Source organism: Carcharodon carcharias, chromosome 7 (genome assembly GCF_017639515.1).
Source record: "Carcharodon carcharias isolate sCarCar2 chromosome 7, sCarCar2.pri, whole genome shotgun sequence".
In the NCBI taxonomy this organism is placed as follows: Eukaryota; Metazoa; Chordata; class Chondrichthyes; order Lamniformes; family Lamnidae; genus Carcharodon; species Carcharodon carcharias.
Window position 1 is genome coordinate 109,943,452 of NC_054473.1, and position 23,396 is coordinate 109,966,847.

The following is a 23,396-nucleotide window of genomic DNA, read 5'->3' on the forward strand; positions in this document are numbered from 1 at the left end:
TTTTAAATGCAGTTATCTCATTACTAATCTCATCTCCCAATATCATGACCACTTAATGCATCTCTTTGGTAAATACTGAGACAAAATAATTATTCAATATTTCTGCCATTTCATTATCAGTCCCTGTGATTTTATGCCAATAATACTAAATTTCCCTCAAAGGGTACATGATGTGATTTTTTTTAAAATCACTAGTAAACTCTCCCAGCCACAGTCCTTTTTGCATTTATTTGTCTGTTTTATTTAATTTATGTTACGCTTAATTTCCATAGATTTTGTTGATTATTTGGATAGTTTTTAAAAGAGCGAACTTTAGGAAGACTTACTTTAGAGTTGTGAATGAAATGACAAAACAGAAATAAGTTGTTTAGTGTTGATGCACTATAGCTGAGTATTTAGCCAGTAATGAATTTCACCAGCTCTGTTTTGTGAAAAAAGCTACGCTTGGAGCTTTGAGCAGAGGCTGAAGGGAGGATCAAGTGAGAAGCAGAGCTAGAAAATAAAACAGAAGAAAAACAAATCCTCTTAAAGAAAGTAGAAAGCCTCTATGAAAAAGTGGAGAAATCTAGCAAAGTTAGTAGCTAGATAAAGAGATTAGAGCTAACCTCATGGTCTAGCAGAAATGTTTTCAAAGCAACAGGGAAGTAAAGAGTAATGAGGGTTGGGAATTGTTGAAGAAAGCAGGAAGCGGAATCCAAGGAAATTGTGAACTACAGATGATGCCCCTAAAGTCAATTAGGAGCCTTGGAGAATTGGTTGGAAATATAATACAGAGCCAGAGAATGGCACATGTTACATGTTTTACAGCAGTCTCAGGAATGGAAACTACTCACTTTATTCAGATTTTGTAAATGTGGTTGAAGACCACACAAAGGTGAGGTGCAGGCCACATGGAAATGGGTAAAAATCACTTCGATGGTGCTATCACTTAGATTAGGTGTTAAGCTGAGACTCCATCTGGCCTCTAAGTTAGACACAAAAGATCCAGTAACACTTTATGAAGAAGGACAGGAGTTCCCCTCAGTGCTGCCACCAGCCAACATCATTAAAATACATTATTTGGTCATTATCTTATTGCTGTTTGTGGGAGCCTCCTGTGCGCACGTTTCTTACATTATTAGTACAGTGACTGCACTTCAAAATTATTTCATTGGCTGTAAGGTATGTTGGAACATCTAGAGGTCATTAAGGATGCCAAATAAGGCAATGTATTGCACTTTTTCGACATTAAACATTAAGGTTGGCTGTATGGGTCGAGGCCCTGCCCATGTTGTTCTAATCCAAATGGAGAAATTGCAGGGTTCATTCTCTGACCTCAACTCAAGCAACAGTAGCCAACAACAACTTTTATTTGTGCTTCACAGCAGCATTATCAGAAAAAGATATCACTGAGCCACATAAAAAGACATTGGGATAGCTGACTGAAAGCTTGGTCAAGGAAGTAGGTTTTAAGGGGTGTCTTAAAGGAGAGGAGGAGAGATTTGGGGAAGGAATTCCAGAGCTGTTATGACCTATGCAGCTGACTGCACTATCATGATAGAGTGATGAAAATCAGGATTGTTTCCCGGGGCCATAATTAGAGGAGCACTGCCACCTCTGAGGGATGTAGGCTTGGAAGAGATTGTAGAGATAAGGAGGGGTAAGGCCACGAGTGATTTGAAATCAAGGATGACAATTTTAAAATTGAGGCACTGCAGGAATAGGAAGTACTGTAGGCCAGTGAGTACAGGGTTTACAATTGGCTTCAGGGCCCCTGGCTAGGCAGTGAAAAAAAAAACAGATTTCCAATATTCATTGCCTCCAGAAGAACGTACAAGCATTCTGTGTCTAATTATGACAGCATCATACTCAGTATTTTCCTCTTTGCATTGAATAGTTTGGCGACTTTCACGCTCTTGACTCATCCATGATGAATAATTGCATTGTCGAGATGCTGGCGACTGATTGTATAATCAAACCGAAACAAGTGCTTGCTCTTTCTGGAGAGAAGGGGTAAAATTAGGACAGGGGACAGGAGACTCCAGGTACTTTTAATAATCTTGTTAATTCTAACCACACTTGTTAATTCATCTCCATTAAACTGAAGACTAATAACTGCTCGCAGACAGTTTATGCTGATAATGTTACCAGATTAGCTCATACCAAAATATTGAGGAATAGACAGAAAAAAATAATAGGGTTCTAAAATATATTCATCATTCATTTGGAATTGATTTGTGATTGTGACCCCCCTTATGAGCTGAAGGTGAGTTTATACTAGCTGTCAACAAGTCATTTTCAATATTCCAATGGTGGCACAAAAGCAAAATACTGCAGATGCTGGATATCTGAAATAAAAACAGAAAACGCTGGGAACCTTCAGCAGGTCAGAACAGACAAAAGGGTCATCAACCTGAAACTTTAATTAGGTTTCCTACTCCAGATATGCTGCCAGATCTGCTGAGTATTTCCAACTTTGTCAGCGTTTATTGCAGTGGTGGCCCTGCAGCCATACCACGCTTCCTGTATTGAGAAGTACAAAAGGATGATTGATAATACAAGTATCTAACATTGGCATTTTCTGACTGTACTCAAGAACATTTATGGAGGGTGAAGTTGAACTATGGCAGGGGCACAAAATAGATGGCAGTGGATTGCTGCCCCTTCGATACACCTACCTGATGTTCATTTCTATTGAAGATAAATAGTAAAGCTTTGATCTTGATGAGGTTTACTTGGAGGAAGTTCGAGCTTATCCACAAATTTTTGTAATGCAGGCAGTTGGATAGCAAAGCAGAGAGTGGTGATGGAAAGGTAAAGCTGGGTTGTGTAAGCATACATAAGGGAGCTCACCTTATCTGATCGATGATATATTTTAGAGGCAGCGAGGAGTATGCGGGGGCCAGGGATGAAATTTTGAGCCAGCCAGGATGATTATGGAGGAAAAGCAGCCAATGTAGATGGCTATATCGTGACATGTTGGAATGTAACCTTTTTATGGCATTAGACCACCCAGGAGAGGGGATGGAGTGGTCAACCAAATTGAAGGCTGTAGGAGTTCAGGAAGAACAAAAGGAAATGATGGTCACAGTCACACAGGATAGCATTGACTTTAACCAGGGAGAGTACTTTCAGTGGGGTGAAAATGGGACTGAGTGACCTTGAGTAGGGAATAGTGAGAGATTGATGCAAAGTTGGTTGGTGATGTTGATGCATTTATGGACCTAGAGAGGATTTAAAAGGTGTGAGGAGAATCAACTGGCCTCTGCTTGGTGTATTTACTAGGAGATGCAGCTGTGATCAGTAACACAACAACATTGGGAGGGTATCATAGATGCAAGCACACCTTCCTTAACATGATCTCCAAAATGCTTACTAACTCCACTCGTGGTTCATTGGCAAACACATTGCGATAGTGTACACACAGATTGAAAGTCCTAGATGAGATCCTCATTCTATGCTAAGTTACAAATGGTCTCATTGACTATGGATTGAAGGAAAAGAAATACCGTTCAAGATCCCTGCCCTTCAGTAGTATTCAGTAACCTTGCTGGAGTTTGCATGCATGGGCATCTGGTGAAAATTGCTTAGGAATTGGCTGTGATGCCAACTGTGGTTGAAAGCCTTCCCGTACTCATTTGCCTAGACTTGCATGAGAAGAATGTATCCTATGTGAGATACTGGAGCATCATGTTCAACCAGAGTAAAGTCAGCTCCTTCAGATCACTGAATCTTTACAGTGCAGAAGGAGGGCTTTCAGCCCTTCCAGTCTGCAATGGCTCTCTGAAAGAGCATTCTACCTAGTCCCAGTCCCCTGCCTTATTCCCGTAACCCTGCACGTTCTCCCTTTTCAGGTAGCAATCCAATTGCCTTTTGAATACCTTGATCAAACCTGCCTACACCACCCTCTCAGGAAGTTCATTCTAGACTCCAATCACCCTCTGGGTGAAAATTTTTTTCTCACATCACTTTTACTCCTTTTACCAATTATTTTGAATTTTGAATCTGTGCTTTATAGTTTTTGATGCTCTCTTGAGCTTCTCACTCTTTAACCTGTCCATACCCCTCAGGATCTTGAATACCTCTATCAAGTCTCCTCTCAGCCTTTTTTTCTCCAAGGAAAACAGTCCCAACCTCTCCAATATCCTCATAGCTACAATTCTTTATCCCTGGAATCATTCTTGTGAAATCTTCTCTGTACTCCCTCCAATACCTTCATATCCTTCCTCAAGTATGGCGCCCAGAACTGGACACAGTTCTCCAGATGAGGCCCAACTAGCATCTTATACAAGTTCAACATGACTTCCTTACTCTTGTTCTTAATGTCTCTGTTAATAAAACTCAAGATACTATATGCTTTATTATCCGAGCTCTCAACATGCCTTATCATCTTCAGTGACTTATGTACATGGATACAGAGGTACCTTTGTTCCTGCACCTCCTTTAGAGTTTCTCCCTTTATTTTATACTGTCTCTCCATATTCCTGCTGCCAAAATGAATCACCTCACATTTCCTGCACTGAGCTGCATCTGCTGCTTGTCTGCCCAATCCACCAACATGTCTGTGTCCTTTTGAAGTTCAAGACTATCCTCATCACATTTGACAATGTTTCCAATCTTCATATCATCTGCAAATTTTGAATCATGCCCTGAACACTACAGTCTAGATCATTACAAAAAGCAGGAAGAGCAACGGTCCTAAAACTGACCCCTGGCAAACTCCACTGTAGACCTTCCTCCAATCTGAAAAACAACTATATATCACTACTCTGTTTCCTGTCACTCGGCCAATTTCTTATCCAAATGTCTGTTTTTCCTTTTATTCCATGAGCTAGAATTTTGCTTACAAGTCTGTTGTGTGGCACTGTTTCAAATGCCTTTTAAAAATCCATGTATACCACATCAACAGCATCAACCTTCTCTTACCTCAAAAAATTTCCAGCAAGTTGGTTAAACATGGTTTTCCCTTAATGAATCCATGCTGGCTTTCCTTAATTATCCTGCACTTGTCTAAGTGATTATTGATTTTGTTCTGAACTATAGTTTCCAGAAGTTTGCCCGCCACTGAAATCAAACTGTTTAGTTGCTGGCTTTATCCTTGCACCCCTTTTTGAACCAGGGTGTAACATTCACAATTCTCCAGTCCTTTGGCACCACCCCTGTGTCTAAAGAATACTTGAAGATCATCACTAGTGCCCCTGCAATTTCCACTCTCACTTCACTCAGTACCCTTGGATGCATTTCATCTGGTCCTGGTACCTTATTTATTTTAAGTGAAGATAGCCTTTTTAACATCTCTTTCTCAATTGTAAATTCTTCTAGTATACCAGTTACCTCCTCTCTCATCTCAGCCTTGGCAGCATCTTCTTCCTTTATAAAGACAGATGCAAAGTACTCGTTTAATACCTCTGCTATTTCTCCTGCCCCCACGTGCAAGTCCCCTTTTTTAACCTCTAATCGGTCCCACTCTTTCTTTTACCATCCTTTTATTATTTATATGCTTATATAAGACCTTGGGATCCCCTTTTACATTAGCTGCCAGCCTCTTTTCTTGTTCTCTCCTTGCTCTCCTTATTAGTTTTTTCACTTCCCCTCTGGTCCTTCTATATTCAGCCTGATTCTCCATTGTATTTTCTGCCTGACACCTGTCAGCGGTGCACTTCTCCCTTTTCATCTTCATTTCTATCTCTCTTGCCATCTAGGGTGCTCTGGATATAGTTGTCCTACCTTTCCCCTTCAAGGGAATATATCTTGACATTGCCTTTTTCTTTGAAGGTTGCCCATTATTCAGCCAGCATCTTTTCTGCCAGCATTTGATTCCAACTCACTCGACTCAGATGCATTCTCATCCATCAAAGTTGGCTTTCCCCAATTAATTATCCCTGCTCTGGATTGTTCCTTGTCCTTTTCCATAGCCAACCTTATGATATAATGGTCACTGCCCCCTAAATGCTCTTCCACTGATATTTGATCCACTTGGGCCAGCTCATTCCCCAGAACCAGGTCCAACAGTGCCTGTCCTATCATTGAACCGGAAACATACTGCTGCAGAAAATTATCTTGAACACATTTGAGAAACTCTCACCCCTTTTGCCCCTATGCACTACATCTATCCCAGTCTATATTTGGATAATTGAAGTCCCCCATTATAATTACTCTATAATTCTTGCACCAACTGTAATTTCTTTGCAAATGCGTTTTTCTACATCCCTTCCACTGCTCTTCTTTGAGCCAGGTCTCTGTTATAGCAATAATATCATAATTCTATTTGTCAGCTTGTACCTTTAGTTCACCAATCTTATTAACCACACTCCGTGCATTCACATACATGCACATTCAACCTGATTTAGGCTTTTTTACTTTCCCCTTTACTCTGACCCCATCTAATGACTTAATATTGTGTTCTCTAATTCTATCAAACTCTCTTAAGTAATCTGTTAACTTTGGTACCACTCTCTGGTGTATCTTCCTTATCAGTTAATACTTCTCTACTCCCCACTACCAGTTTTTCTCCTCTCCGCTCTGAATTTCCCCTCAGATCCCCAACCCCTTGTCAATCTAGTTTAAACCCTCCCCAACAGGACAAGCAAACTTCCCCCTGAGGACATTAGCCCCAGTCCTGTTGAGGTGTAACCCATCCTCCTTGTACAGGTCCCAACTGCCACAGTACTGGCCCCAATGCATCAGAAACCAAAAGCCCTCCTTCATACTTCACTTTGCCAGCTCAATCTTCCTATTCTTATGCTCATTAGCATAAGGCACTGGGAATAAACCTGCGATTACTGTACTTGAGATCCTGTTTTTTAATTCCCTTCCTAACTCCCTAAAATCTGCTTTCAGGACCTCATCCCTTTTTCTCCCTATGCTATTGGTCCCAAATGGACCATAACCTCTGGCTGCTCACCTTCCCCCAAAATGATGTCCTGCAGCCACTCTGTAACATCCTTGATCCTGGCACCAGGGAAGCACCATACCATCCTGGAGTCACACCTACGGCCACAAAACGCCTGTCTGCTCCCCTAACTATGGAATACCCTATCTCTATAGCACTTCCACTCTTCCTCCTACTCCCCTCACCCGTCCTGTGCAGCTGAGCCACCTGTGGTGTCATGAACTTGGATCTTGCAACATCACTCTGAGGAACCATCTTACTGACCAGTATCCAAAATAGAAAAGCAATTAGAGAGCAAAATAACCTCAGGGGATTCCTGCACTACCTGCATGTTTCTCTTGGATACTCTGGCAGTCACCCATTCTCTCTCTCTGCCTGTGAACTTCTTAGCTGTGGTGTGAGCACCTCTCTAAACATGCTATCCACGTGATACTCAGCCTTGCGGGTGCACCACAATGACACCAGCCGCTGCTTGAATTCTGCAACCCAGAGCTCAAGTTTCTGTAGCTGGTGACACTTCCTGCGGATGTAGTCATTGAGGGCACTTTGTGCCTGCACAACTTCCCGCATCCCTCGGAATGCCCATTTCACACGGCCAAGTTGCGCTGACATATCTTAAACTTTATATAAAGTGTTTACTACAAAATCATCTTTGCTGAGTCCAAAGAAGCTGAAATTTTCCAACCAATTAACTTATGGGACTCCTGTGATGTCACTTTTAGATTTAATCTTTGAACTCCCAGTTCTCTCTCTCTTTCTCTGCTTTATGGGCTCTCTCTCTCCAAGCTCCTGCTACTTTATGGGCTTCCCCTGTAGCAAAGTAACAGCCAGCTGCTGAGTACTGAGGAAAGGTTAAAATAAATGAAAGGATCACCTCTTTCCCTCTTCACCAAACTCTTTCACTCATCAAACTCCAATTTAAACTCTCCAATGCACACAAAGCAGCACCAAGATGAAGAGGAAGGAAAGACTTTTACGAATTTATTGTACACTTCAAGTTGGGAAGACTGAGTATAAAAAGAATCGTTTTACAGAGGCAAAGAACCTGGGAAAGCAGCAGATATAATTTTTGCAGTAAATAAACACTCCAAATCACAGAGCTTAAGTAAGCTGAGATGTTATATATGACCGGTCATTTCTCATTTGAGTGACTGTGTTCTTGGCCTGTGAGGTGAAGTTGATGATGAACCATTGCTCCCATAATGCATCATGCTGCAAACCAGAGTTCAGCTTTACACATTCAGTTGAGACAGGTGACATATCTTATCCAGCATGAATCTTTGTAGTGGAAATAAATCATGAAAGCCAACAGCTGCGCTCTTTCAATGTGCCTGAGAGGGAATCACATTTCAATAAAGCCAGGTGCCAACCAGTTCCTAAGATTAGATTGCTTTCTCCAATGTAATCTTTTCACTGCCACAAACTCATGTTTGCACTGACCGCTCCCCCACCCCACCACCCCGCCGCCCCCCCATGCAAGAGCACAACCTGTTAGACCATTTACTCAATTTGGCTTGAGAATGTGCTGCACATTGTTCAAAGAATTTACCAAGAGAGTTGTATCAAACCGCTAGAAAGTCAATGAGGAATGAAACTGGATGGACCACCTGGCATCAACCTAGGCCCTGGAAACGACAATGGCAAACTCAGTCTTGCCAACCCTGCAAAGCTCTTCTTGCTAACTTCTGGGGGCTAGTGCCAAAACTGAGAGAGGTGTCTCACAGACCAGTTGAACAACAGCCTGACATAGTCATATTCACGGAATCACACCTTCCAGATAATATCTCAGACACCACTATCACCATCCCTGGGTATGTCCTGTCCCACCGTCAGACCAAGCAGAGATGGCAGCACAGTGGTATACAGTCAGGAGGATGTTGCCCTGAGAGTCCTCAACATCGACTGCAGACCCCATGGAGTCTCATGGCATCAAGTCAAACATGGGCTAGGAAACCTCATGATGATTATCACATACAGGCCTCCCCCCTCCTTCAGCTGATGAATCAGCACTCCTCCATGTTGAACACCACTTGGAAGAGGCACTGAGGATGGCAAAGGCACAGAATGTAGTCTGGATAGGGGTCTTCAATGTCCATCACCAAAAGTGACTTGGTAGCACCAATACAGACCGAGCTGGCTAAATCCTAAAGGACATAAGTGCTATCCTGGGCTTATGGCAAGTAGGGAGAAAGCCAACAAGAGGGAAAAACATACTTGACCTCATTCTCACCAATCTGCCTGCTGTAGATGTATCTGTCCATGACGGTGTTGGGTAGGAGTGTTCTTGTGGAGACGAAGTCCTGTTTTAACAATGAGGATACCCTCTATCATGTTGTGTGGCCCTACCACTGTGCTAAATAAGATGGATTTTGAACAGATCTAGCAACGCAAGACTGGGCAACCATGAGGCTCTGTGGGCCATCAGCAGCAGCAGAATTATACTTGATCACAATCTGTAACCTCATGGCCCACCATAGCCCCCACTCTACCACTACCATCAAGCCAGGTGATCAACCCTGGTTTAATGAAGAGTGCAGGAGAGTATGCCAGGAGCATCACCAGCCATACCTAAAAATGAGGTGTCAACCTGGTGAAGCAATGATGCAGGATTATTGCGTGCCAAACAGCATAAGCAGCAAGCGATAGACAGAGCTAAACAATTTCATAACCAACAGACCAGATCCAAACTCTGCAGTTCTGCCACATCCAGTCATAAATGGTGGGGGACAATTAAACAACTCACTGGAGGAGGACGCTCCACAAATATCTCCATCCTCAATGATGGGGGATCCCAGCACATCAGTGCAAAAGATAAGGTTGAAGCATCTGCACCAATCTTTAGCCAGTAGTGCTGAGTGGATGATCCATCTTGGTCTCTTCCAGAGGTCCCAGCATCACAGACGCTAGTCTTCAGCCAATTCAATTCATTCCACATGATATCAAGAAACAGTTGAAGGCACTGGATACTGCAAAGGTTATGGGCCCTCACAATATTCTGGCAATAGCACTGAAGACCTTGTGCTCTAGAACTTGCCGTGCCCCTAGCCATCCTGTTCCAGTACAGCTACAACACTGGCATCTACCCAGCTATGTGGAAAATTGCCTAGATATGTCCTGTACGCAAAAACCAGGATAAATCCAACCCGGCCAATTACCAGACCCTTAAGTCTATTCTCAACCATCAGTAAAGTAATGGAAGGGGTCATCCACAGTGCTATCAAGTGGCACTTGCCTAGCAATAACCTGCTTACTGACGCTCAGTTTGGGTTCCGCTGGGGCCACTCAGCTTCTGATCTCATAACAGTATTGTTTCAAACATGGGCAAAAGAGACTAACTCGTGAGGTGAGAGTGACTGCCCTTGACATCAAGGCAGTAATTGATCAAGTATGGCATCAAGGATCCTTGCAAAACTGGAGTCAATGAGAATCGGGGAAAACTCTCCGCTGGTTGAAGTCACACTAGCGCAGGAATGGTGATATATTTCCAAGTCAGAATGGCCCCATCCTGAGGGTCAAAGGTTTAATTGCTGGTTGATGCCGAGTTGGCTGAGCTCAGTCAGGATGGTAGTTGGGCTGCCTGGATTAGGAAGGGAAAAGTTGATCAGTCTTTCTCCTCCTGATAAGTAATGAACACTCCCTGGAGAGAGAGAGGGAGAGAGAGTGTGTCTGCATGTGCATGTGTGTGTACGTGTATGTGCGCGTTGGCATAGGATGCTGAAGCGGCAAACACTTCCATTTGGAGCAGTGTATGGCGAGGGGGATGAAATAGTTGGAAATAGAATTTGTAGTGGGGGCTTTCACCTTCCCAGTGTTTTACTGGAGGAAATTATAGCTCATTCAAGATTGAATGTTGGACAATTAGTGTGACATCTGAGCTGGTGTTGAACTTGTGAACACATATATGCTGCAGTTTGATATTCCTTCAATAATGAGCCCTCCTCCAATCAATGAGAACCAACGCAGACTCAAGTAAGCTGTTGAATGCAGGATTGTATGAGGATAGAACTGGCCTTGGCTTTGATTTTTCTCTATGCCGCAATTGGATACCAACGCTGTTGAAGCTCATAAGTGAAAAGTGACCACTTGGGGAGGGTGCAGCCATACGTCAGCAGGAGTCGGTGACTTCAGGAGAGGAGGGAAAACAAGAGACAAGTATTCCATTAAAAAGACACAAATCTGGTCATTTCCACAAAGAACACCACCAAATTAGTGAGGCAAGACCAATGTTTCATGAAAATAACAAACTCTCCCAAGTGATCATTAATCACACCCTATTTCCTATATATTTATTTCATAATGCAAGCAAAAACATAGAAAATAATCAAAATAACCAGATTGTCCAGTACCTGAAAAAGAGACAATATTTTGGCTGGGGGAAATGGAGCGCCAGTGTTTGCAGCTATTGATCTGATCATACAACAGACACCCTGCCAGCTGAAGGAATATGCACAGAAGGTTAAATGATTACTTTATAAAAATGACATTCTGTAGATCATTCTGTTCTGTGGCGCTATCATCTTTACCTGGTGAAAAATAGGAAATCCAGAGAGGAATTGCACTTCCATCATGTTTTAAGATATTGATCTCCCCATTTCTTTATCAGTCCTTTCTAATCCAGCACTCCGCTATAGGTATTCTGTGAGCCATCACTTATCACCATTAGTCCTCTGTGCTCTATCATCTCAATCAGAAGGCCATGGATTCGATTCCTCATCTGTTCATAATTAAGCTTTCTCAGCCAAGGTGAGATTTAAATACTGCATGCCTGGTGCTGGGGGATAGAATCAATTATGGCTTTTCTTTCTGCACACTGTAAAGTTATTGTTGGAATGTGCTGCTATGTATACAGCTGCTGAGATCAGGATGGGATTCAGCAACTTTCGTTGTCCAGGCTCCCATGCCTGAAGAATGGCCATTTGACTGAGGTACTGCAGGGCTGCCAGGATCCATGAAATTGCACCCTATCTTTATTTTTTGGTCTCTCCCAGGAGAGATTAGGGGATTAGGATTGCAGCATCCTGTCTGGATAAGAACATAAGAAATAGGAGCAGGTGAAGGTCATACATAAATTGAACATGCTCTGCCATTCAATATGATCACAGCTGATCTTGGTATTCAACCCCACTTTCCCGCTCCCTTATCCCTTGATTCCCTGAGAGACCAAAAATCCGTCTATCCCAGCCTTAAATATATTCAACGATGGAGCATCCATGACCTTCTGGAGGAGAGGATTTTAAAGATTCACAACTCTTTGAATGAAGAAATTTCTTCTCATCTCCGTTCTAAATGATCGACCCTTTATCCTAAGATTATAACCCCATGTTTTAGATTCCCCAGCCTGGGGAAGCAACCTCATAGTCAACCCTGTTAATCCCCTCCTGAATCTTGATTGAATGTTTCAACGAGATTACCTCGCATTCTTCTAAACTCCAGAGAAGATAGACCCAATTTACTCAGCCTCTCATCATAGAACAGCCCTCTCATCCCAGGGACCAATCTAGTGAGCCTTCACTGTATTGCCTCCAGTGAGAATATATCCTTCCTTAAATATGAGACGAAAAGTGCACACAGTATTCCTGGTGTTGTTTCACCAAAGGCCTGTACAATTGTAGCAAGACTTTGTTATCCTCGATCTCCAGTTGCCTTGCGATAAAAGCCAACATGCCATTTGCCTTCCTAATTGCTTGCTGCACCTGCATGCTAACTTTGAGTTCTTTGTACAAGCACACCCAAGTCCTTTTAAACATCAACATCTCCAAGTTTCACATTTTTAAAAAATACTCTGCTTTTCCATTCTCACAACCAAATTGAATGAGCTCACACTTCCCCACATTATACTCCATCTGCCACCTTGTTGCCGCTCACTTGACCTTTTTGCAACCTCTTTGTGTCCTCCACAGCTTCCATTCCCACCTAGCTTTCTATTATCAGCAAATTTAGATACAGGTAGAGCAGTGGTGCAGTGCCCAATTTTGAGGTACAGGAGCTCTAAGAAAATGTGTTGGTCGTATCATTTCTAAATCTATCATTATGTTATTTTCCTATGTATTAATCATTTGAGTCCCCAAACGTCAATGAAACTGTACTTTTTAAGTGAAAACTATTAGTGCTGGTAGGCATTTTATTTCGAACGATGTGGCATTTTGAATCGTTGGTCTTTAGCATAGCTAGAATTTTATTATGCAACAGTTTAATTACTTAATTCATGTTTTTAATAGGTTTGAATTACAGAAAAGTTGACTTACTTCTGACTGGGGATGGTAGAGGGGCCACTGCTTTTCTTGATTTATAATTACCACCTAGACCTGGGTGTACAGGGCACAATTTCGAAATTCGAAGATGATGCAAGACTTGAAGTATTGTGAACTGTGAGGAAGATAGTGATAGACTTCAAGAGGATATAGACAGGCTGGTGGAATTTAATGTAGGGAAGTGTGAAGTGATACACTTTGGTTAGGAGAATGAGGAGAGATGACATAAAATAAAGGGTACAATTCTAAAGGAAATGCAGGAGCAGGGGGACTTGGGTGCATATGTGCATAAATCATTGAAGGTGGCAGGGCAGGTTGAGAAAGCAGTTAATAAATTAAATTGTACTGAATATTGGGTTTTATGGATTGGGGCACAGTACAAAAGCAAGTAAGTTGTCAACCATCATGAAACTCTGGTTCAGCCTTAATGGAAAAGATGTGAAGGTTTTAGAAAGGGTACAGAAAAGATTTAAGAGAATAGTCCCAAAGATGATAGAGTTCAGTCATGTGGATAGTTTGTCAAAGCTGGGGCTATTCTTCTTGGAGAAGGGAAGGTTGAGAGGCAATTTGATAGACATGTTCAAAATCATGAGAGGTCTGAATAGCGTAAATGGGGACGAACTGTTCACATCAGCAGAACGTCAAGAACCCTAAGGTGATTAACAAAAGAACCAAAAGCGACATGAGGGAAAACCTCAATGCATCAAGTGATTTGAATCTGGAATGCACTGCCTGAGCATGTGTTGAAGACAGAATCAATTGCAGTTTTCAAAAGGGGACTGGATAATTACCTGAAGAGAAAAGATTTTACAGGGCTACGAGGAAAAGTTCAAGGAGTGGGACTAGCTGAGTTGCTGTTGCAGAGAACTGGCACAAAGACAGTGTGCTGAATGGCCTCTTTCTGTGTTGTAACCATTCTATAATTCTAGCATAGATACATTCAAGGAAATTGATAAACATGAAGAAGAAAGAAGCTGAAGGTTACCCTGATAGTGTGATCAAGAAGGATGGGAGGAGACTTGTTGGAACATAAACACCAGGATAGATGGGGCGGGCCAAATGGCCTGTTTCTATGCTGCAAATTCCATGTAAAACTGCCAGCAAGGATTACAAACACTATACCAGGCAATCACAATCAAGGAGCTAACCTGACTTGCTCTCTCCCCACATACTGTCTCTCCCCTCCCCACACACTCTCTCTCCCCCACTCCCTCACACTTCCTCCACTCACCCCCCACTCTCTCTCCCTGCTCCTTCACAGGCAGCTCACCACCACCATCTGAAGGGCAACTGGGGATGGGCAATAAATGCTGGCCCAGCTAGATATGCCCCAAATTCTGTGAATGAATAAAAAAAAACACTCACTCTCCCCACCCCTCACATTCTCTCTACCGCTACCCCCCTCATACTCTCTCTACCCCCACCCCCTCACAGTTTCTCTAACACAGTCTTCAGTCACTCACTTACTCAGACGATGGTGGAGCCCGTTCTGGCTGCATCATCCTGGCTCACCTGGGTCATGCTCAGTCTCACTTGGGACCCGCTCTGGCCCAGCTGCCTTGCAGTCTGTTCAGGCTCCCCTGAGCCCTGCTGCTCCAGCTGCTTCACACTCTGCTTGGGCTCCCCTAGTTTTCAGGGGAGAAAAGTCAGAACCCCTTAATTCAGTGAATAGGGGACATAGGAAAACTAAATGACATGATTGCAAAGCGCTTTAGGTTAATGGTCATGTTGCTGCTGATATTAATTCACTTCTCATGCATTGGATTTAATAACTCTTTCATGCTTCCCCCACTTACCTACATCAGCACACACTGTTTAAAATGAGAAGAGATCAATCAAACTGAAATGATGTCAAAAATAACCTGTAGTTGTAACGTATTTGATTTTTATTCACTCAAGATTGTACAGTGCTCTTTGATAACTCTCTTTGAACTGACATGGGCCTGCTGCAGGAAGGCGCTCCTATGTGAGTCGGGTTGAGCGGATCAGTCCGAGCTGGGTCAGGTGGGGTCAAGGTTCTCTAAGCCACCCGTGTACGAGAAACGTCATACATGCAAAGCCACTCAGTGCTTGGCATGCCACCTTGCCCATGCAGCAACTCCCTGACCTTTCCAAGCTGGCTCATGTGGAATCGAGGTTTGCTAAGCCACTTGGACTGCGGTTTTCAGCAACTGTCGGCTTTTGGATAGCTGGATTTGATATACTCTATCTGTACATTACTTCCTGTTTCTTTCAATATCAATTGTAAATAGCTGAGGCCCCAACACTGATCCTTGTGGCACGCCACTAGTCACAGCCTGCCAACTTGAAAATGCCCCATTTAACCCTACGCTTTGCTTCAATCCTCTATCCATGCTAATATATTATGCCCAACTCCATGAGCCCTTAACTTGGATATTAACCTTTTGTGTGGCACCTTTCCAAATGCCTTTTGGAACTCCAAGTATACTACATCTACTGGTTCCCCTTTATCTACCTAACTATTACATCTTCAAAAAATTCTAATAAATTTGTGAAGCACGTTTTCCCTTTCATAACACCATGTTGGCTTTGATTGTACTATGATTTTTTACATGCAAATTAAGAGTTCCTCAATAATAGATTCCAGCACTTTCCTGATGATTGATGCCAGGCTAACCTGGCCTGTAGTTCTCTGTTTTCTTTCTGCTTCCTTTCTTGAACAACGGTGTTTTTTACTGACTTCTACTCTGCTGGGACCATTCCAGAATCTAGGAAATTTTGGAAGATCAGAGCCATTGCATCCACTATCTCTGCAGCTAACTCTTTTAGGCACTGGGGATTTGTCAGATTTTAGTCCCACAAGCTTCTCCAATACTTTATCTTTGCTGATATTAATCACCTTATAGCCTTGTTTCTTTATCTCTCTTTGTAACCACTAGGTTACCTTCTATTTCTGGTATGTAATTTGTGTCTTCTACTGTGAAGGCAGAAAGAAAATACTTGTTCAATGCCTCTGCAATTTTCTCATTCCCCATGATAATTTCTCCTGCCTGCTTCTTAAGGGGCCAATATTTACTTTAGCTACTCTCTTCCTTTTTTATAAACATGTAAAAGCTCTTACAATCTGTTTTTATATTCTTAGCTCGTTTACTTTCATATTCTGTTTTTTCCTTTTTTATCCGTTTTTTGGTGGCCCTTTGCTGGTTTCTAAAACATTCCCAATCCTCAGACTTAGTACTATTCTTTGCAACATTAGAAGCCTCTTCTTTTAATCTAATAATATCTTTAACCTTCTTGGTAAGTCATGGATGGATCTTTCTTGACAAGTTTTTGTTTTTCAATGGAATATATTTTTGTTGAACATTTTCAATTGTTTCTTTAAATGTTTCCCACTGTTTATAAACCGCCATACCTTTTAGTCTACCTACCCAAGCAACATTAGTCAGTTCTGCTTTCATACCTATGTAATTGGCTTCGTTTAAGTTTAAGATTCTTGTTTGGTTCTCGCATTTTCACTCTCAAACTTAATATGTATTATTATGATGTATTATGATCACTATTTCCCAGTGGATCTTTTACTATGAAATTACTAAATAACCCTGAGTCATTACATACTAGATCTAAAATAGCCTTATCCCTAGTTGGTTCTACAATATATTGCTCCAGGAAATTGTCATGAAAGCATTCTACAAGCTCACCTTCTTAACCACCTTTGCCAATTTGATTGATCCAGTATATATAAAGATTAAAGTCACCTGCAATATGACATTGCCTTTGCTATATGCTCTAATACTTTCTTGTTAAATGTCCAATGGTATAATTACTGTTAAGGGGCCTATGAACTACTCACACCAGCATTCCTAATCTCTACCCAGTGTCATGAAGAGATATTAATGTCTATAATATTATTGGAAATTATTTTTAAAATGGAATTGTAGTAAGATCTGTGTCTATGTGTGTGTTTGTGTATGTCTTAATTGGAATTAAGCCAGATAGTCTAGGTGCTTTGTATAGTAGTTTGAGATGTTAATTAGGTAAACAGTAAGCTTTTATTTATTACTCATTCACGGGATGTGGGCTTTGCTGGCTGGGCCAGCATTTATTGCCCATCCCTAGTTGCCCTTGAGAAGGTGATGCTTGAGCTGCTTTCTTTTCCACGATTTTGACCCAGCGACAATGAAGCAACAGTGATACATTTCCAAGTCAGGATGGTGAGTGACTGGGAGGGGAAATTCAAGGTGGTGGTGTTTCCATCTATCTGCTGCCCATGTTCTTCTAGATGGTAGTGGGCGTGGGTTGGGAAGGTTCTATCAAAGGAGCCATGGTGAATTCCTGCAGTCCATCTTGTAGATGGTACACACTGCTGCTCCTGTGCGACAGTGTGGAGGGAGTGAATGTTTGTGGATGTGGTGCCAATCAAGTGGGCTGCTTTGTCCTGGATGGTGTCAAGCTTCTTGACTGTTGTGGGAGCTGCAATCATCCAGGCAAGGGTCATGCTTGCGGACAGACCGAAGGTTTTCCACAGAGCGGTCACCCAGTCTGCGTTTGGTGTCTCCAATGTAGAGGAGACTGCATTGGGAGCAGCGAATGCAGTTGACTAAATTGAGGGAAGTACAATTGAAGTGCTGCGTCACTTGAAAGGAGTGTTTGGGTCCTTGGACGTTGAGGAGGGAGGAAGTAAAGGGGCAGGTGTTACACCTTCTGCCGTTGCATGGGAAGGAGCTGTGGGAGGAGGTTGAGGTGTAGGGGGTGATGGAGGAATGGACCAGGGTGTCCCGGAGGGAATGGTCCCTATGGAATGCCGACGGGCGGGGTGAAGGGAAGATGTGTTTGGTGGTGGCATCATGCTGGAGTTGGCGGAAATGATGGAGGATGATCCTTTGAATGCGGAGGCTGTTGGGGTGATAAGTGAGGACAAGAGGGACCCTATCTTGGTTCTGGGAGGGAGAGGAAGATGTGAGGGCGGATGCGCGGGAGATGGGCCAGACACAGTTGAGGGCCCTGTTATATATTTTTTTATATATATATCTTTCTTTTCCCACCTATTTCTATGATTATTTTAAAAATTTATTTCCATCCATTGTTTTATCTCCACCCTTCAGCCTATTTTGATCCCTTCCCCCCTCCCCACCCCCACTAGGGCTTGCACATCCTGCTTTCTACCCTTACTGTCACCACTAGCACATTCTTTAGCTAATATAACTACCGTAAGACCCCTTTGTCCTTTTGTTTATGACATCTTTGGCAATCTCTCCTTTGCCTCCCCCTATCACTAGCCCTCTATCCAGCTCCACCTGTTCCCCCCCCACACCCCCCGCTTAAACAGCTTATATTTCACCACATTTCTGTGCCTCTTTAGTTCTGATGAAGAGTCATACAGACTCAAAACTTTAACTCTGTCTTCCTCTTCGTAGATGCTGTCAGATCTGCTGAGCTTTTCCAGCAATTTTTGTTTTTGTTTCAGATTTCCAGCATCCGCTGTATTTTGCTTTTATTCTTATGCCCTAATGTCCTTTACTATTAGGGCTAGCCCTCCTCCTTTCCCCTTCTGCCTGTGTTTTTGAAATATTGTATACCCTTGAATATTTATTTCCCAAATTTGGTCATTTTGTAACTGTTGCATCATTACCATTAGGCTCTCTATCCCTTCTGTCCTTCTGCTTTTCCTGACGCACATCGCTATTCTGTTCTATTGCCTCAATATTTCTCTTTGGATTTCTACTTCTCCCTACCCTCTCCCCACCCCTGTTAGTTTAAAGCCCTATCCACATCCCTTGTTATATGATTTGCCAGGAAACTGGTCCTAGCCTAATTTAAATGGAACCCATCCCAACAATACAGTTCCTCTTTCCTGAGTCCTCATCCCAGTGCCTCATCAATCAAAACCCCTTCCTGCCACACCACTCTTTGAGCCATGTGTCTAAATCTCTAAACTGCTTGATCCTGTGCCAGTTGGTGAGTGGCTCAGATAACAACCCAGAGATTATAACCCTAACTCCTCAAGCTCTCTTAGCAGAACATAACTCCTAGTTCTACCTATGTCATTGGTTCCTATGTGGACCACAATAATTGGATTCCACACCACCCCCCCCCCCACCTCCAAGTTTTCCCCAGCCGCAAGGAGATGCCCTTATCATTGGCACTGCGCAATCAACACAGCCTTAGAAACACCCGGTGGAAGCTGCAGAGAACATGGCTGTTAGCTAGCTGAAGAATAGCTATGGGGCCGCTCAGCCACTAGACCCTGTTCCACCATTGAATTAAAGCAAATTAATTTCAAAATTTAATTAAAAAAATTAAAATCTTGCATTCTTGCTTCACTGGGGCGACAGTTGTTCAAACATGTTGGAATACTGCGTTATATTCCGGAAAGCCAGTTGGTGAAGGATAGAACAGTTCTTGCATACTTCTATGAGCATTTATTTACAGAGGCTTCTCAAGGACAATTAGGGATGGGCAATCAATGATAGCATAGCCAGCAATGCCCAAATCCCATGAATGAATGAAAAAAAATGCACATTACATACATGGCCCTCCTAACCCAGTTTAAGTCTCCTATTTTTAGGGGCACAAGTGAACTCCTAGTTGCTCACTCCTTGTATACAATTAAATTCAATCAATATTAACTCCTATTTAAGAAGATGAAGAATTTCTTCTCATTAACATTTGGAACTCTTGCCCCCAGCAAGCAGTGGAGGCTGGATCATTGAATTCATTCAAGGCTGAGTTAGACAAACTTTTGTAGAAGAGTCAAGGGTTATTGGGGCACAGGCAGGAAAGTGCAGTTAAGGACACATCAGATCAGCCATAATCTTATTGACTGGTCGAGCAGGCTCGTGGGATTGAATGGCTTATCCCCGTTCATATTTCTTATGTTCTGAATATACAATTAACATGCTGCACCTGTGCTGTCTGCTTGATATTTCATATTCTGTGTCGGGCAAAGAAACCCTAGAACTTATGTTTTCTTTAAACTATTCAGTTAGATTATGGCTGATCTGTCCCTCAACTTCATTTACCACCTTGGTTCCGTTTAGCTTATGCTATTGCTTAACAAAAAATAGTTTAATGGAATAGATGGTTTTCTCCTGGGTTTTTGTATGTTGTTATATCTGAGTCAGGAGAGGAAAAATTGAAGAAGAGAAATGAAGAGTTAAATCTGCTGATCTTGTGGCCACTCCTGAGCTGTCCATCAAAACCACTCAGTTGAATTACTGCCTTATAACTTGGTGCACTGTGTTTATTTTCCTGTATTTGCACAACTGTGCTAATCGCAGGGAAGTGTGTATATGTATATGCCACTACAGGACTCAGCATTCCACAAGGAAATAAAAGCTCGCCTTCTTGCTCCAATGGGGCCACGGTTGCTCAAACATGTTGGAATGCTGCACTTGTGCTGTCTGCTGTATGGTTCTCATATTCTGTATCAGCCAGGAAATTCCTAGAAAGTGTGTTATCAATCTCAGTAACTTCTGTGATGCACTTAAATCTGACCTGTACCGAAAACCAAACAATACAAGGAAAAGTCAGCCTTGTTCTTTTAAATTGCTGTTGTTCTTTGGTTGCAACCAATTGTGCTTACTCATTGTGTGGTGCTTGTTATTTGAATGGTAGAACATGCTCTAGCTGCTTGATGTATGAAGCATATAGGATGATGTTGTTGACATGTGGACCAGGAACAAGAATGTTTCCTGGTTCAGATTCAGTAGTACTAAATTAAATAAGCTGCTGCTCTGTCTGACAGCTCAGTGGAATGCTCCAATGTTTTGTGGGATTTGGGGGGCTGAGCAGAAAGAGATGAATGTCCTTGTTTAATTGGATATGAATGCATAGTGCTGCTGAACAGTGGGACATAGGCAATTGTTTCCCACATGTTGCTGATTTCACTCTTGCCAATAAAGGGAGGCTGGAAACTCTGCCCAGTGCTTCCCCACTGACAGGGAAAATCAGAGCCAGATCTGCCATCAAGCTGTTCTTCCACACTTTCTGGTGGCTGGCTGTAGAGAGCCAAGAGCCTAGCAGTAGGTTTTCTGTTCCCCTCAAACACTGACTGAGTATTTCCAGAAGACAAGGAGGAGGAGCATCACAAAAAGCTAGCATACAAGTTCAGCAGGTAATAGGGAAGGCAGAGATGAGGAGGAATTTCTTCTCTCAGAGGACGGTGAATCTGTGGAATTTACTGCAGAGGGCTGTAGCAACTGAGTCGTTAAGTATATTCAAGGTTGAGATAGACAGATTTTTAATCAGTAACGGAATCAAGGGCCATGGGGGAAAGGCAGGAAAGTGGAGTTGAGGAATGTCAGATCAACCGTGATCTCATTGAATGGCAGAGTGGACTCGAAGGGCCAAATGGCCTACTTCTGCTCCTACGTCTTATGGTCTTATGATCAGAGGGCAGGTAATGAAAAGGCAACATAACCCTCATATAAGTGTTCATTCCAGTGATGTGGCTTTCAGAGAAGTCTGGTTAGAGACTCAATGCATTGAGCAGATTGAAGTGTTTGTCAGTGAATTACAGATCACCCCCTTTGGAGGATTGAAACAATCTTCAGTTACAACCAAAGTGGAATGAGCAAAGAAGCAAAAAACACATACACAGTCCTGACAAAGCAAAAATAGGTTAATGTTTTGGGTGTAGACTCATTATCAGCAGAGAGTATGGGATCACTTCAAATTATTGGCTTTTTAATTCCTGGCATCGTTTTGTGTTGTTGTGCCCACTATTCCTACGAGGTGAATTTCCAGATTTCTGCTATAAATCTTTGAAGAAGCAGCAAGCAGAAAGCTGATGTTTTGTCCACCCTGCCTCCTTCATCACAAAGGTGGAGAGAAGTTTGGAGGACAAGTTATCCAGAACTCTTGTGCACCCCTTGCCAGAAATCTGCAAGCTATCACCTTTACCTGAATGGTATACGGTGAAGAAAGAAGAGGATTAATTGGGGGGATAAATACCCATGAAACCAAAAATCTGACAATTATACAGGCCTAACATGTTAGAGCAGACTTTTGATTGTTGAGAAAGAGGATAAGGCCAACAGAACCATTCTCTGATGGACACTATTGACCTAGAAACAGGTTTTTCAGTAAGTAAAAAGTTTAATACAGAAGTTTTATATTGTGCGGATAGAGCCTCAAACTGACATCTCAACCAAAAGACGAAACCTCCAACAGTGCAGCCCGCTCAATATTGCATTGAGGAACAGCCTAGCTTTGTGTGCTCAATTATCTGAAACAGGACTTAAATCCACAACCTTCTGACTCAGAAGTGAGGATGTTACCACTGAGCCAAGACCGACAAAGTCAGACACCAAGGTGTAACAAAGGCGGCAAGGCTAGTCTGGTATTTTCAAAACAGAGTTTTGTGAATGCAGGCAGGTCCAGCAAAGAATACTAGAATTAGGTACAGAAGTAGGCAACCCAGCCCCTCGAGTCTGCTCTGTCAGCTGACACGATCGTGGCCTCAACTCCACTTTCCTGTCTGCCTCCCATAACCCTTAGCTCCCTTGTCGATCAAAAATCAGCCTAACTCTGCCTTGAATATATTTAGCCTCCTCTGCTCTCTGGGGTAGAGAATTCCACAGACTAACAACCCTCTGCGAGAGAAAAATTCTCCTCATCTCAGTCTTAAATGGGGGAGCCCTAATTTTTAAACTCTGCTCCCTAGTTCTATATTCTCCAACAAGAGGGTGCATTCTCTCAGGATCCACCCTGTGAAGCCCCCTCAGGATCTTATATGTTTCAGTAAGATCACCTCTCATTCTTCTAAATTCCAAAGGGTATGGCCAGCCTACTGAAAAGGCTGCAAGAAAGCTAGAATGCAGGAGAAAAGATTGGAGATATTTTGTTTAATCATGGAAAGTGACCCAGCGATGTGTGGAAGTATTGTGTGTTCATTATTCTGTTTTATTATGTGAAGACAAGTTGTGCTGATTGAACTAAGTGATCTAAGCTGTTGCCCTGTATGTTCACTCGCAGTGAAATAAAGCTACCTAACCATTCATATCTGACCTCATCTTACCGAGTGTTTTCTCAGTTTACCTTCCAAAGAAACACATAGGTAAAAAGCTCAAATATTCAGCTCAAATTGCAAAGCATACCATTGTTTCACCCCAGGTTACACTATCGTGTAGTTAAATATTGAACATTATGAAAGTGATCACCACTGCTGTTTCTGAAAGTTTAGAGTTCTGTGTTGGATATTATAACAGTGCAGTTTCTGTTTCTAACCTTGGTTATACTCACCTTGGTTCTCTGCCCAGAATATTATTTCCACTGAACTGACTGCAGAAACAGATCGTCATTATTCATGCCTA

The 23,396-nt window shown here is 42.4% G+C and overlaps 1 protein-coding gene across 4 annotated transcripts in view; it reads left to right on the forward strand.

Moving 5' to 3' along the window:
* Window positions 1-23,396, forward strand: part of LOC121279952 (L-fucose kinase) — a 392,301-nt gene that overhangs the window by 128,859 nt on the left and 240,046 nt on the right. The gene's annotated exons all lie outside the window — the stretch shown is intronic.